Below are 11,150 nucleotides of genomic sequence, written 5' to 3' on the forward strand. Positions count from 1 at the left end.
TTCAAATGGTTTATCTATGCCCTAAGTGGAAGCATACACAGAATTGACATTTCAAAACAACATTCAACACTTCATGTGAAGTACCACAGTACATAGTTATACGGGTCATTGTGATGGAAGTAAATGACCCCCCTCCCAGTGACCCCAAAGTACTGAGACATGTGCATCATTAGATTCACTAATCACCCAATCGGGGCAAATACTGCTACCAATAAAAACACATGCATCAAGTACTAAAGGCGTGTAAAAGGGGGTACCATGACCAAACCTCAAATCCCCGACCTGATTGCCAATTATCAGGGATAAGTAAAAGATCATGGCCGCCAATCAGTTTCTTCTGCAAATGATATATTATTGGTCCAAGTCAGAAAATGTACATACAATAAAATACAAACACAACACAATATTCAAAGATATGAATCAATCAATTCTCATGAAAATCATATTCACTTATTAAGAGAATGCTCATAGCAAACTATTAATCATGAAACAATCTTCATACCGGATGGTTAATTTCAACACAACACTTGTGAGGCCCGTCAAAACACCTCCAGGTGCTTCAGATCTATACGGATCACGAGTAGACTATCGTGCCGTAACACCTCTTGGTGTGTCTTTGGGATTATTCTGCCCACACACACCAAGAGTTCCCTATTGTCTTCCAAGTCTTCAGGTTGAAATAGAATGGCGTGGAGAATTGGCAGTGTCCATTGAGAAGGGTGCAAGCTCATTCACTCGTGCACAATGAATTTTCCTTAAAATTCAAATCTAACGAGATCGTAAGTCTTATTATTTGTTATCCCTTGCTTCCAATGTTTTAATCAAGATTAAAAATAATGTTACTGAAAACTGCTAAGCAAGAAACCATCATTCAGGACAAAATATATTAAATCCTCTTATACTTCAGGCGTAATGGCCTCTGAAATAGAGCTTAAAACCCTTCCTTTTTGACCTAAACATACCTGCAATGAGCAACACACACAAAACATAACATGAAAGAACCTCACCACAAGATAACCAAGTATTGAATACCTGCCCTTTTATCTTGTGAATCTGTACCTGCAAAGTTATGAATTGAAATAAAATGAAATTGGTAAGTTGAATAACTAAGCCATAAAGAATAAGCACCAAAGATTAAAAAATATAAATGCAAAATCAAAATATAAGCTGAAAACTGACTGGACCAAAATGAGTAATAATATATAGAAAGAATAAAATAGAAAAAATAGAAAATGCAAAAATAATAATAATAATAATAATAATAATAATAATAATAATAATAATAATAATAATAATAATAATAATAAAAAATAGGTAAATATAGAAATAAAGTATTAAAAAAAATATATATATATCTAGCCTCACACTAAGTCCTAATCAATCTATATGCCTTTGTCGCTTTAATTGAAACAAACTGCCAACCATCATTGGTTTAAGCGGGAACAAATCCTGGCTTTAACGCTCCCTCGGTGTTGGCCACTAGTGACGGACTTCAGTGATATGGCCAGAAAAGAATAAACAAACACTAAATAAATGAACACTACATCTAAAATACATGCTGTAAAATTAAAAATACATGAAAGCTTATTAACTATAAAAGAGTAATAAAATGTAAAATAATAAAGTATATATAGCTAAGTAAAAATGTAAATATAGAATAAAAGCACTTATGAATATATAAATGAAAATAATAATGAAAAATGAATAATAAAATATAAAATAATTAATGTAAAAAATGTAAATATAAAATGAAAGCACTTATGAATATATAGATGAAAATAATAATGAAATATGAAGTAAATGTAAAAACAGTGGGAGTGTGTAAGATGAATCTTTCCATTTAAACTTTATTCAAACTCCAATGGATGTGTGTTTGCCTTCCTGCCAGATCCAACCTGTCTCTCAGGTCGCCTGTGGACAGAATGTTATACCTTGCAAACATCAACACATCAGTATAATTTCTACAAACTTACCGATTAAGTATGACCTTTCACCAGAGTCAGCTTCAGCCATCATGACATGAATATCAATCATTACTATCATTCGCAAGTTAAAATATTTGATGAGATAATAAGTGTTTCTTTCTCTTGCTTGGAAACACAAAATAGATACACAAAGGATACTGATGCTCAGGCACGGCCTCCAGACATCCAGAACAAACCAACATTTTCTTCTTCACGTTGCCTCCTGCAACAATAAAGAAGCACACTCCGGCCTGCATAAGGCCATATTATATCATGCCATTGGTATTATTGTTCTCGGCTCATCAGCTCCCGTCCTGAATCAGACCCTCCTGCATCAGAATTCCTCCTGTAAATTCCCTGTCTCTGTGGGAAATTAACGTCATCAACCTGGAAATAATATGGATTAAAACATGTTACACACTCACAATCAAAACAATCACACTCTTTAATATCATTTTATAGTAAATATAGTAAAAATATAGTAAAAATTAAATCATGGCATTAGTATTGTTAGTATGAAGCAATAATGGCATTACACATTTTCTATTTTCAGAACAACTGGGTTTCACTTACACAACTTTTCTTTATTCTTTATTATGTTGCGTTATTTCTGATACTTTCCCTGTGTTTAATTATCAGGTTTTAGACTTGAAATTAAACTACTCGCTGTAACTTTTGTTTTCTCATTATTTGTTTATTTAGATCAGAAAGAGTCACAATTATTTCTACAGAGAGCAAATCTCCTCTGCTTCTTGGCCCCTCCTTTTTTCAACAATTATAACGAGCTCCGTGTGCACCCAGAGTCGTGATTAGTGTTGAAAGCTGGGCAATATACTTTTGAGGCCATAAGTGTGACCTTTTGAGTGACTCTTGAGATACTGGATTACACTGAAAACTCTTGCTAGTCCGAAATAAAACATGTTTGCCAGCACAAATTTCAAATTTGAAGACACCGCTTTACTTACACTGTATGCAAACCTCTTCATTAGGCTGCATACAGCTCGAAATCACAGCCTCAGATCTAAATCTAAGAACACACGATGCGTTCAAATCTGGATTCAGCCTCCACTGACAATTCTTTGCAAACAACACAATATCTCAACCTAAGCATCCTAAAGTCTTCCAATGTAAATGATCACCTTTATCATAAACGCTTCAAATTAACATACACCAGTATCTCCACTGATCAAAATTTAGGACTTCTCATTTTACCTAAAACCGAAACCAACAACAAAATCCAGAATCAACTGCACAGTCAATTTCTGTGCATAACTCACTCAATTTACTTAAATTAAATTCACGACATCTTTTATCAATTTCAGAAAGTTCAGAAAGAACATAAACACAAACAACAAATTGTTAAGCCTTAACCCTCCTTGGGTACTAACAAAAAATTAATCCCTACAGTCCTATCAACAAAACTATTTCACACGAGTGGTAACTTGTGGATATTTATCTTTCAAAGTTATGTTATCGGCTGTTACAGATCAATGCAACTGCGCTACACAGTAATTTGGGAATTACTCTATTTTTGAGAGGCTAAAATGTTGTTTATTGCATACTATTACTGACTGAACATTTAAATCTCTCTGTCTGTCGTTTTATTATTTTATTTTTGTAAAAAATTGTTATCTCTTAAAATATCCAATAAAATGTATTTATTTATTTATTTTAACTTGATTATTTTTGCTGTTTAAGATGCAGACTCATTGACCAATTTGAGCATTCTATAGTCAAAAATATCAAAATGAGAAAAAAAATAATAATTATAAATCGCAGCAAAAGAGGATCCCATGGGCCGCTGACCCATCGGCAAAAACACCAAAAATTGCTAAAAAAAAAAAAAGTAAATATAAAATAAGTATATAGCAAAAAAACTTTAAAAATGTAGGTCCAAGTGGTACAGAGAGCAAGGCATCAGACCTGGGCAAATTGTGAGCACTAGTCCTCCTGCAGACGACTGTTCAAGGCTTTCGAGGGGCAGCAGCAGCGGGGCTTTTGTTGGCATGTTTTCGGGGACAGTTTCTCAGCGAGGCAGAGCAGACTCTCAATTCGGTGGACGATCAGTTTGGCGGACTTTCTCTTCGGCAGACTATCGATTCGGTGAACTTTCATTTCAGGGTCTTTGAGCAATGCACTTGGACCAATGCCCACGCAACGCGCAACAGGCCCTTGCCTTTTCCCATCACCACCAAAAATGGCAAAGTAAAATCTAAAATCTAAAACCTACAAAATTCAGCATGTCCTATTACGCAAAGCATCACAAAAATAAAAGCAAAAATTCTGTACTTTATCAAAAAAGGCCCATCCTCTAAAGAGTCAATGCAGCATGCTTGAAAGTAAGCATAGTGTTATTCATTTCTCCTTTTGTCTTTAATGTGTTTAATTTTAGTTGCCTTTAGGTTCTTAAAACCACATCACTAAGATTAAAACATCAAGAATTGAGATACTGTACTACAAGTTTTCTTTAAATCTTTAACTATATTTTACTATATTAAATTCAATTGTCTATTCCAGACTTAAATTAAATTGGTCTCTAAAGTTTAATTTACACATTTCTGGTCAGGACCCCCAAAAACCCTTTGCGAACTATTCGAGATATAAAGTGTTTAGTAATTTAGACAATGTCAAGCAAAACAACACTTAAACTCTTTTATATTATTTGCATAATTTTCTTTTATTTGACCTCTTATATTCAAATCAGTGCTGTTTGCAATTAGGAATTATTTAAAATTCATATTATCTCAGTGCTCGCTATCTCCTGGGGGATCCTAACCCCTACTTTGGGAACAACTGTTCCGACTAATGTTGGAATTTATTAAGACACTTAGTTTGCATTCTAAACCTCTGGTTACCTTTGTCGCAAATATGTTTCTCCTAAACACAGTTTGGACTCCAGCTGACCTTGTCTTGAACCTTGTTCTCGAGGCATTACTTAGAAGAGCAAAGGAAGTGTTTTGACTACTCCAATCTAATCTTGGGCACAAAATGTAACAAAGCAAATACTTAAACTATCTTTAAAGGAACCAGGAAGCCAACCTGCCGTAATCTGGGCATCTCTCAATATTCAAATCTTTTATAAAGGTTAACGATGTGCAACTCCTGTACAACTGAGAGCCTATATAGACATTCAGAGCCTAGAAAGACAGAGTTAAATTTCACTTTACCACAAGTCTAAACAGTGAAGACAAAATAACAAAATATAATATTTTTCAGGTCCTGGTACTTTTAGAACCAGGCCTACAAACTCAGGCTTCTCAAGCAAATCACAGCAGAACAACATTTATCCATCTATTCTATTATTGGGCTAATAAACTAAAAATGCAAGCCATTTCAACTTCTCGATTGTGCGCATTTTACTTTTAAATTTGTCTGACTGTGATCAATATCATTTGTTTTTATTGCTCATCACACCCAAGTCATACCTTTTACTAACATAACTACTTGTAGTTATACATCTTTCCCTCATAGAATTTTTCCTTGTGTATTTTAAAACCCAGTTGTTATACTCACAAGTTGCAGCTAAAACAGAGACATTGTGACATTGTGACACCGGAAATCAGTCCTCCACACAGTTCCTGTGGCCTGTAACAGATTATAAAGCAGCATCAATTCACAAAAATAACACATTTTTCAATTCATCATCACCGTCATGTGAACATCAATTGATTGTGATTCAAAATGCGGACATTGTTTACCCTACGGGGACTCTTAACTTGTATCATTGCTTTACCAATGCATTATCATTATTCAAAAGCATACCCCCCTGTGAGGACTAATCTGACTGGGTAGATAGAGTTGACGCGCGCACTCGAGCATTCTTTGATAAACTTTATTTAGACAAAACAACTATATCAATGACATGGCAAAGCGGTCAAAAACTGTGTGCTCACCCAGTCACTCACAACTGCACTGAAGCGCCCACCCATATACTCTCAACCACACCGCACCCACTACACGCCCACTATGACGTACCATTCATTCACAGATTCACACCAGACCACAGCGCAACACACAATGGCTGGAACACTCCGGCTCCTAATTGCATTTTGACAGACAAAAACAATTCATAATTCAATCATCTTAACCAAGCCATTGACACGCTTAAAATCCTAAAATCTACGTTAAATGTACAACTCATGCAATACATCAACAATGTCCATCTTGGAAAGTTCAGTAAAAGTTCATTTTCAATAGTTCATTGGTGGTATTATAATCTCATAGTCTCTCATAGTCAAGTCCATATTAAAGGTTCAGGCCAACGAATAAAGTCATGTCCATAGTTCATAGTTTTATTGTGCTGCTTGCAGAAGGCACAATTTTGTAATAGGCCTTACTAAGATACTAGTCTTTGTCTTCACACGTGCAGAACGAACTAATCCTTTTTTATCAACAAAGGTTTCTTCGATCCTGCCCAATAACCAGGAGCTACGGGGGGCCAAGGAATCCGCTATCAGCACAATGTCTCCTGGAAAGAGATTTTGTTTCTCCTTATTCCACTTATGCCTCTCCTGCAGCAATGGTAGATACTCCCGTATCCATCTTTTCCAAAACAGGTCACAAATATACTGAGCCTGTTTCCATCTTCTCTTTGAGTAACAGTCTCTGGCATCAACCAGGCCAGCAGGTAACACTGGCTTGCCCTTCATGGTCAGCAGATGGTTAGGGGTTAGAGCCTCCAAATCACACGGATCATCAGACAGCTTTGTGATTGGGCGATCATTTAAAATTGTCTCCACTTCGCACAACACTGTATGGAAGCCCTCGTCATCCAAAGTCTGTTCCCGTAACACTGAGGTCAGAATCTTTCTAGTCATTCCAATGATCCGTTCCCAGACTCCGCCATGATGAGAGGCTGCAGGTGGATTGAAGCTCCACTTAATGCCCTGCTGTAAAAAGGACCCTTGTATTTTACTATTATCAAATGCAGCAACAGCATCCTTTAGCTCCTTCTCTGCACCGGTAAAGTTTGTCCCATTGTCTGATCTCATGTGTGTAACTTGGCCCCGTCTGCAGATGAACCTTCTCAAGGCATTGATGCACGAGTCGGTATCTAGAGTGTAGGCAACCTCCAGATGGACTGCTCTACTCGCCATGCATGTAAAAAGCACTCCATAACGCTTTACCAGACTTCTTCCTCTTTTCACATCGACAGGCCCAAAATAATCAACTCCAACGTTAGAGAAAGGAGGAAGGTCGGGAGTAACTCTCTCAGAAGGCAAATCTGCCATTTTTTGCTCCATAAGTTTTCCTCTTTGGCGCCTGCAGGTGACACAATTTGAGATGGTCTTTCTGACAGCAGCATTAGCATTGATAATCCAGTATTTTCTGCGCAGAGTAGACAGGACATGATTTCTGCCTGCATGGCCCAACTGAAGATGGACGTCTCTCAGAATCAGAGCAGATGCATGGTGGTTTTTTGGTAAAATGACAGGATGTTTCATTGTCTCTGGCATAGCCGCTCTTCTCAAACGCCCACCAACTCTCAACAAGCTATCCTGCAAGATGGGATCCAGCTTGTACACAGAACTCTCCTTTTTTACTCCAGAGCCATCAGACAAGGCTGCAATCTCACTTTGGTAGGTTTGCTGCTGAATGAAACGAACAATGGCTGTCTCTGCCTCTCTCGCATCTTCGACTGTCAGGCCTTCTCCACGCACTGTAGCTTTCCACAATTTTATTTCTTTGTCCACAGTTTCAGCATTCATCGGGGCTTTATTCATCAATTCTTTTCTGAAGGATCTCAGCTTTAACAGAACCTTCTTGAACTTCATGAACCATGCTACAGCAATCTTGAGTCGCATCCAATCAGAAAAGTGCAGAAGCAGCTGACAAGTGGGAGTTTGGTCAGTTACACTGACAGAATTCACCAAAACTTCTTTTTTAACCTCTAGATCATCATCAACAATATTGAGGTCCAGATTTGTAAGAGGCCACTCACTTTCAACTTTGGTTAAAAACTGTGGTCCTTCTAACCATCTGCCCTGGGTTAGTAGCTGTTCCATTCGAAGTCCCCTTGAAGCATCATCTGCAGGATTCTGTGCAGTGGGTACATGCCTCCACTGTGACACTTCAGATGCTTCTCGGATAGCAGCTATACGATTGGCCACAAAAACATGGAACCTCTTGTCCTCGTTTCTGATGTACCTGAGGACCGAAGTGCTGTCTGTCCAGAACGCAGAGTTTTCCAACTCAAATTGTAGTTCATTCTGAAGCATTTTGTCAACACGGACAGCGAGAACTGCAGCCGTCAGCTCCATGCGAGGGATAGTCATTTGTTTTAATGACGCCACACGAGCCTTGCCAAGCACAAAGGCAACATGTACACCATCTGTTCTTTGCTGCCTGAGATAGCTGACAGTGCCATAACCATCCTGACTTGCGTCTGCAAAATGATGTAACTGCATCTTCCCAGTCTGTCTGACATCATTTGGTTTGAAACATCTGTTGACTTTGAAGTCTGTCACCCTTTTTAGGTCAGCTAGCCACTGCTCCCACTGTAACTGTAGGACTCGAGGGACAGGGTCATCCCAGCTGTACTTCATACGACACAGCTCTCGCAAAAGGAACTTTGCTTTCAGTGTGAAAGGAGCCAAAAAACCCAAGGGGTCATAAACAGAACTCACGACTGATAGAATGCCTCTTCTTGTATGTGGTTGTTCCTTTACAGCTCGTTTAAAACTGAACACATCTGTCTCCACACACCAGAACAAACCCAGGGCCCTTTCGAGTGGCAGCTTGTCCCTGTCCAAATCCAGCTCAAGCACAGTTTTTGAACGATGCTCTTGTGAGATGTTACACAAGACTTCACGACTGTTGCTCATCCATTTGCTCAGTGTAAATCCTCCTCTTTGACATAACTCAACCAGTTTGTTGACCATGACGATGGTGTCACTTTCTGATGCCAAACTCTTGAGCAAGTCATCAACGTAGAAGTTGTTACAAACAGTGCTTATCACTTCTGAAGCAAAATCATGACTGTTATCTTCGGCTGTTTTACGGAGTGCGTAACATGCACAACTGGGGGAGGACGTTGCACCAAAAAGGTGAACCTTCATACGATACTCCACAACGTCTTGCTCTGTATCTCCCCCAGGCCACCACAGGAAACGCAACAGATCTATATGTTCTTCATCCACTCTGGCTTGATGGTACATGGCCTCTATATCAGCCATAACAGCCACCGGCTCCTGTCTGAACCTTGTAAGCACTCCCAGTAATGAGCTCGTCAAATGGGGACCTTGCAAGAGCTGCTTATTCAGAGAAACACCCTTGAACTCTGCACCACAATCGAACACCACACGCAGCTTCTTCTTTTGAGGGTGTCTCACTCCATGATGTGGAATATACCACACACCACCATCAGATCTGTTCAGTTCATCTGATGGGACTTTCTCAGCATATCCATGCTTAATCACATTTTCCATGAACTCTGTATACTCATCATGAAATGCTCTATCCTTCAAAAACCTTCTTTTTAGACCACACATCCTCTGCTGGGCAACACTGATGTTATTTGGGAAGGACACCATGTCAGTTTTGAAGGGAAGCTTCATCGTATAGTGCCCATCTTGCCATTTAACAGAACAGGTTACAATGTTCATGAATTTTTTCTCTTGCAGTGACATGTCTTGTTCACTTGAACACTCATTAAAATCGTGGTTGTACTGATTTATTAACAACTCCTCCAATTTATCAACTGCAGTCCTGTTTATGTTGACCACAGGGCAGTCATTCTGCTCACTGCTGCTTCCTCTCAGTGGCCCATTAATGACCCATCCCAGTAAGGTTTTAATAGCATATGGTCCCTCTCCAACACTATTAATAACCTCCCAAGGCTCCATTAACTTTGCAGAGTTTGTTCCAATCAGTAAGTCAACTTCAGCTTGGAACTGTGGAATACGTATGTGTTTTAGATATGCCCACTTCTCCAACTCGACTTGCGACATCATATTTCTGGTAGACACAGGCATTTTCTTCTGCGTATACACATCAGGCAGAGAATAGAATGTACCATCACTGTAGCCAGCAATCTCCAGATCTCTGACAACATATGTTGAGACTTTCTGCTCAGGAGCCATCGTACGGAGGTGAATATTGGCCTTAGTTCCAGTTAACTTCAATCTTTTCATGAGACTTTCGGAGCAGAAAGTGGACGTACTTCCTGGGTCTAAGAATGCGTATGTGCTTATGATTGTATCGCCCTTTGCGGACTTTACTTGGACTGGTAGAATGGACAAAATGCCATCACTGCTGCCGGCTCCTGTATGGCCACAAGTTGTAACGAGTGTATCAGCAGAGGTGGTCTGAGGTGTGTCCATGTCTGTGTCTTGAAGACCTTTATCATAATGCAGAACAGTTGGATGTTTGTTGCCACATTTTTTGCAACTCATGCGCCGCTCACAATGTTTGCTAATGTGCCCAGAGCATAAGCAGCCAAAGCACACTCCCTTTTCCATCAGAAAGCTTATTTTTTGCCTGTGTGTCTTCTTCTCCAACAGAGGGCACTCTTCCACCTTGTGATCGTTAGAACAGTACAAACAGTTTGATTTAAACTTGGGCCTTGTAGTTTCCTCTTCTATCTCAGACTTGTGGTCAGCTGTGATTACATTGGTAGCAAAACTGTTTCTTGTTTTTTGTGGGGACTTGCTTCGAACATTTTTGCTTTGCTTTGCATAGTTACCATCCTGCAAATCTCCAAAAATAGGGTCACACACAATCCTGACCTGCTTCTCAACAAAACGAACAATGTCCATGAAGCAGGCTCTGTGGTTGTTACACTCCAAAATGTCACTGGCTTTGGTTCGCCACCGCTCTCTTAATTTGTAAGGAAGTTTTTGGACCACAGCTTTCATATTGGCTGGCATGTCCAGCTCCTTTAGATATTCCAAGTCTTCCATAGCCGTGCAACACTCTCTGAGGAACAACGAATAGGCCTGTAAACCTTTGACATCCTCAGGCCTCACCGTAGGCCAATCAAGCACCTTGTCCATATATGCAGCTGATATTTTTAATTCACTTCCAAAATGCTCGTTTAACAGCTCCATTGCTCTTGCATATCCTCTGTCAGGGGGCATGTGCTGACAACTGCGCACGAGTTCTTGTGGTTGCCCTCTTGTGTACTGATGGAGGTAATATAAACAATCGCCTGCATTATTTACTTTGCTCTCCACACAGTGCTGAAAG

The sequence above is a fragment of the Gobius niger genome, assembly GCF_951799975.1.
Source record: "Gobius niger genome assembly, chromosome: 1".
Classification (NCBI taxonomy): domain Eukaryota; kingdom Metazoa; phylum Chordata; class Actinopteri; order Gobiiformes; family Gobiidae; genus Gobius; species Gobius niger.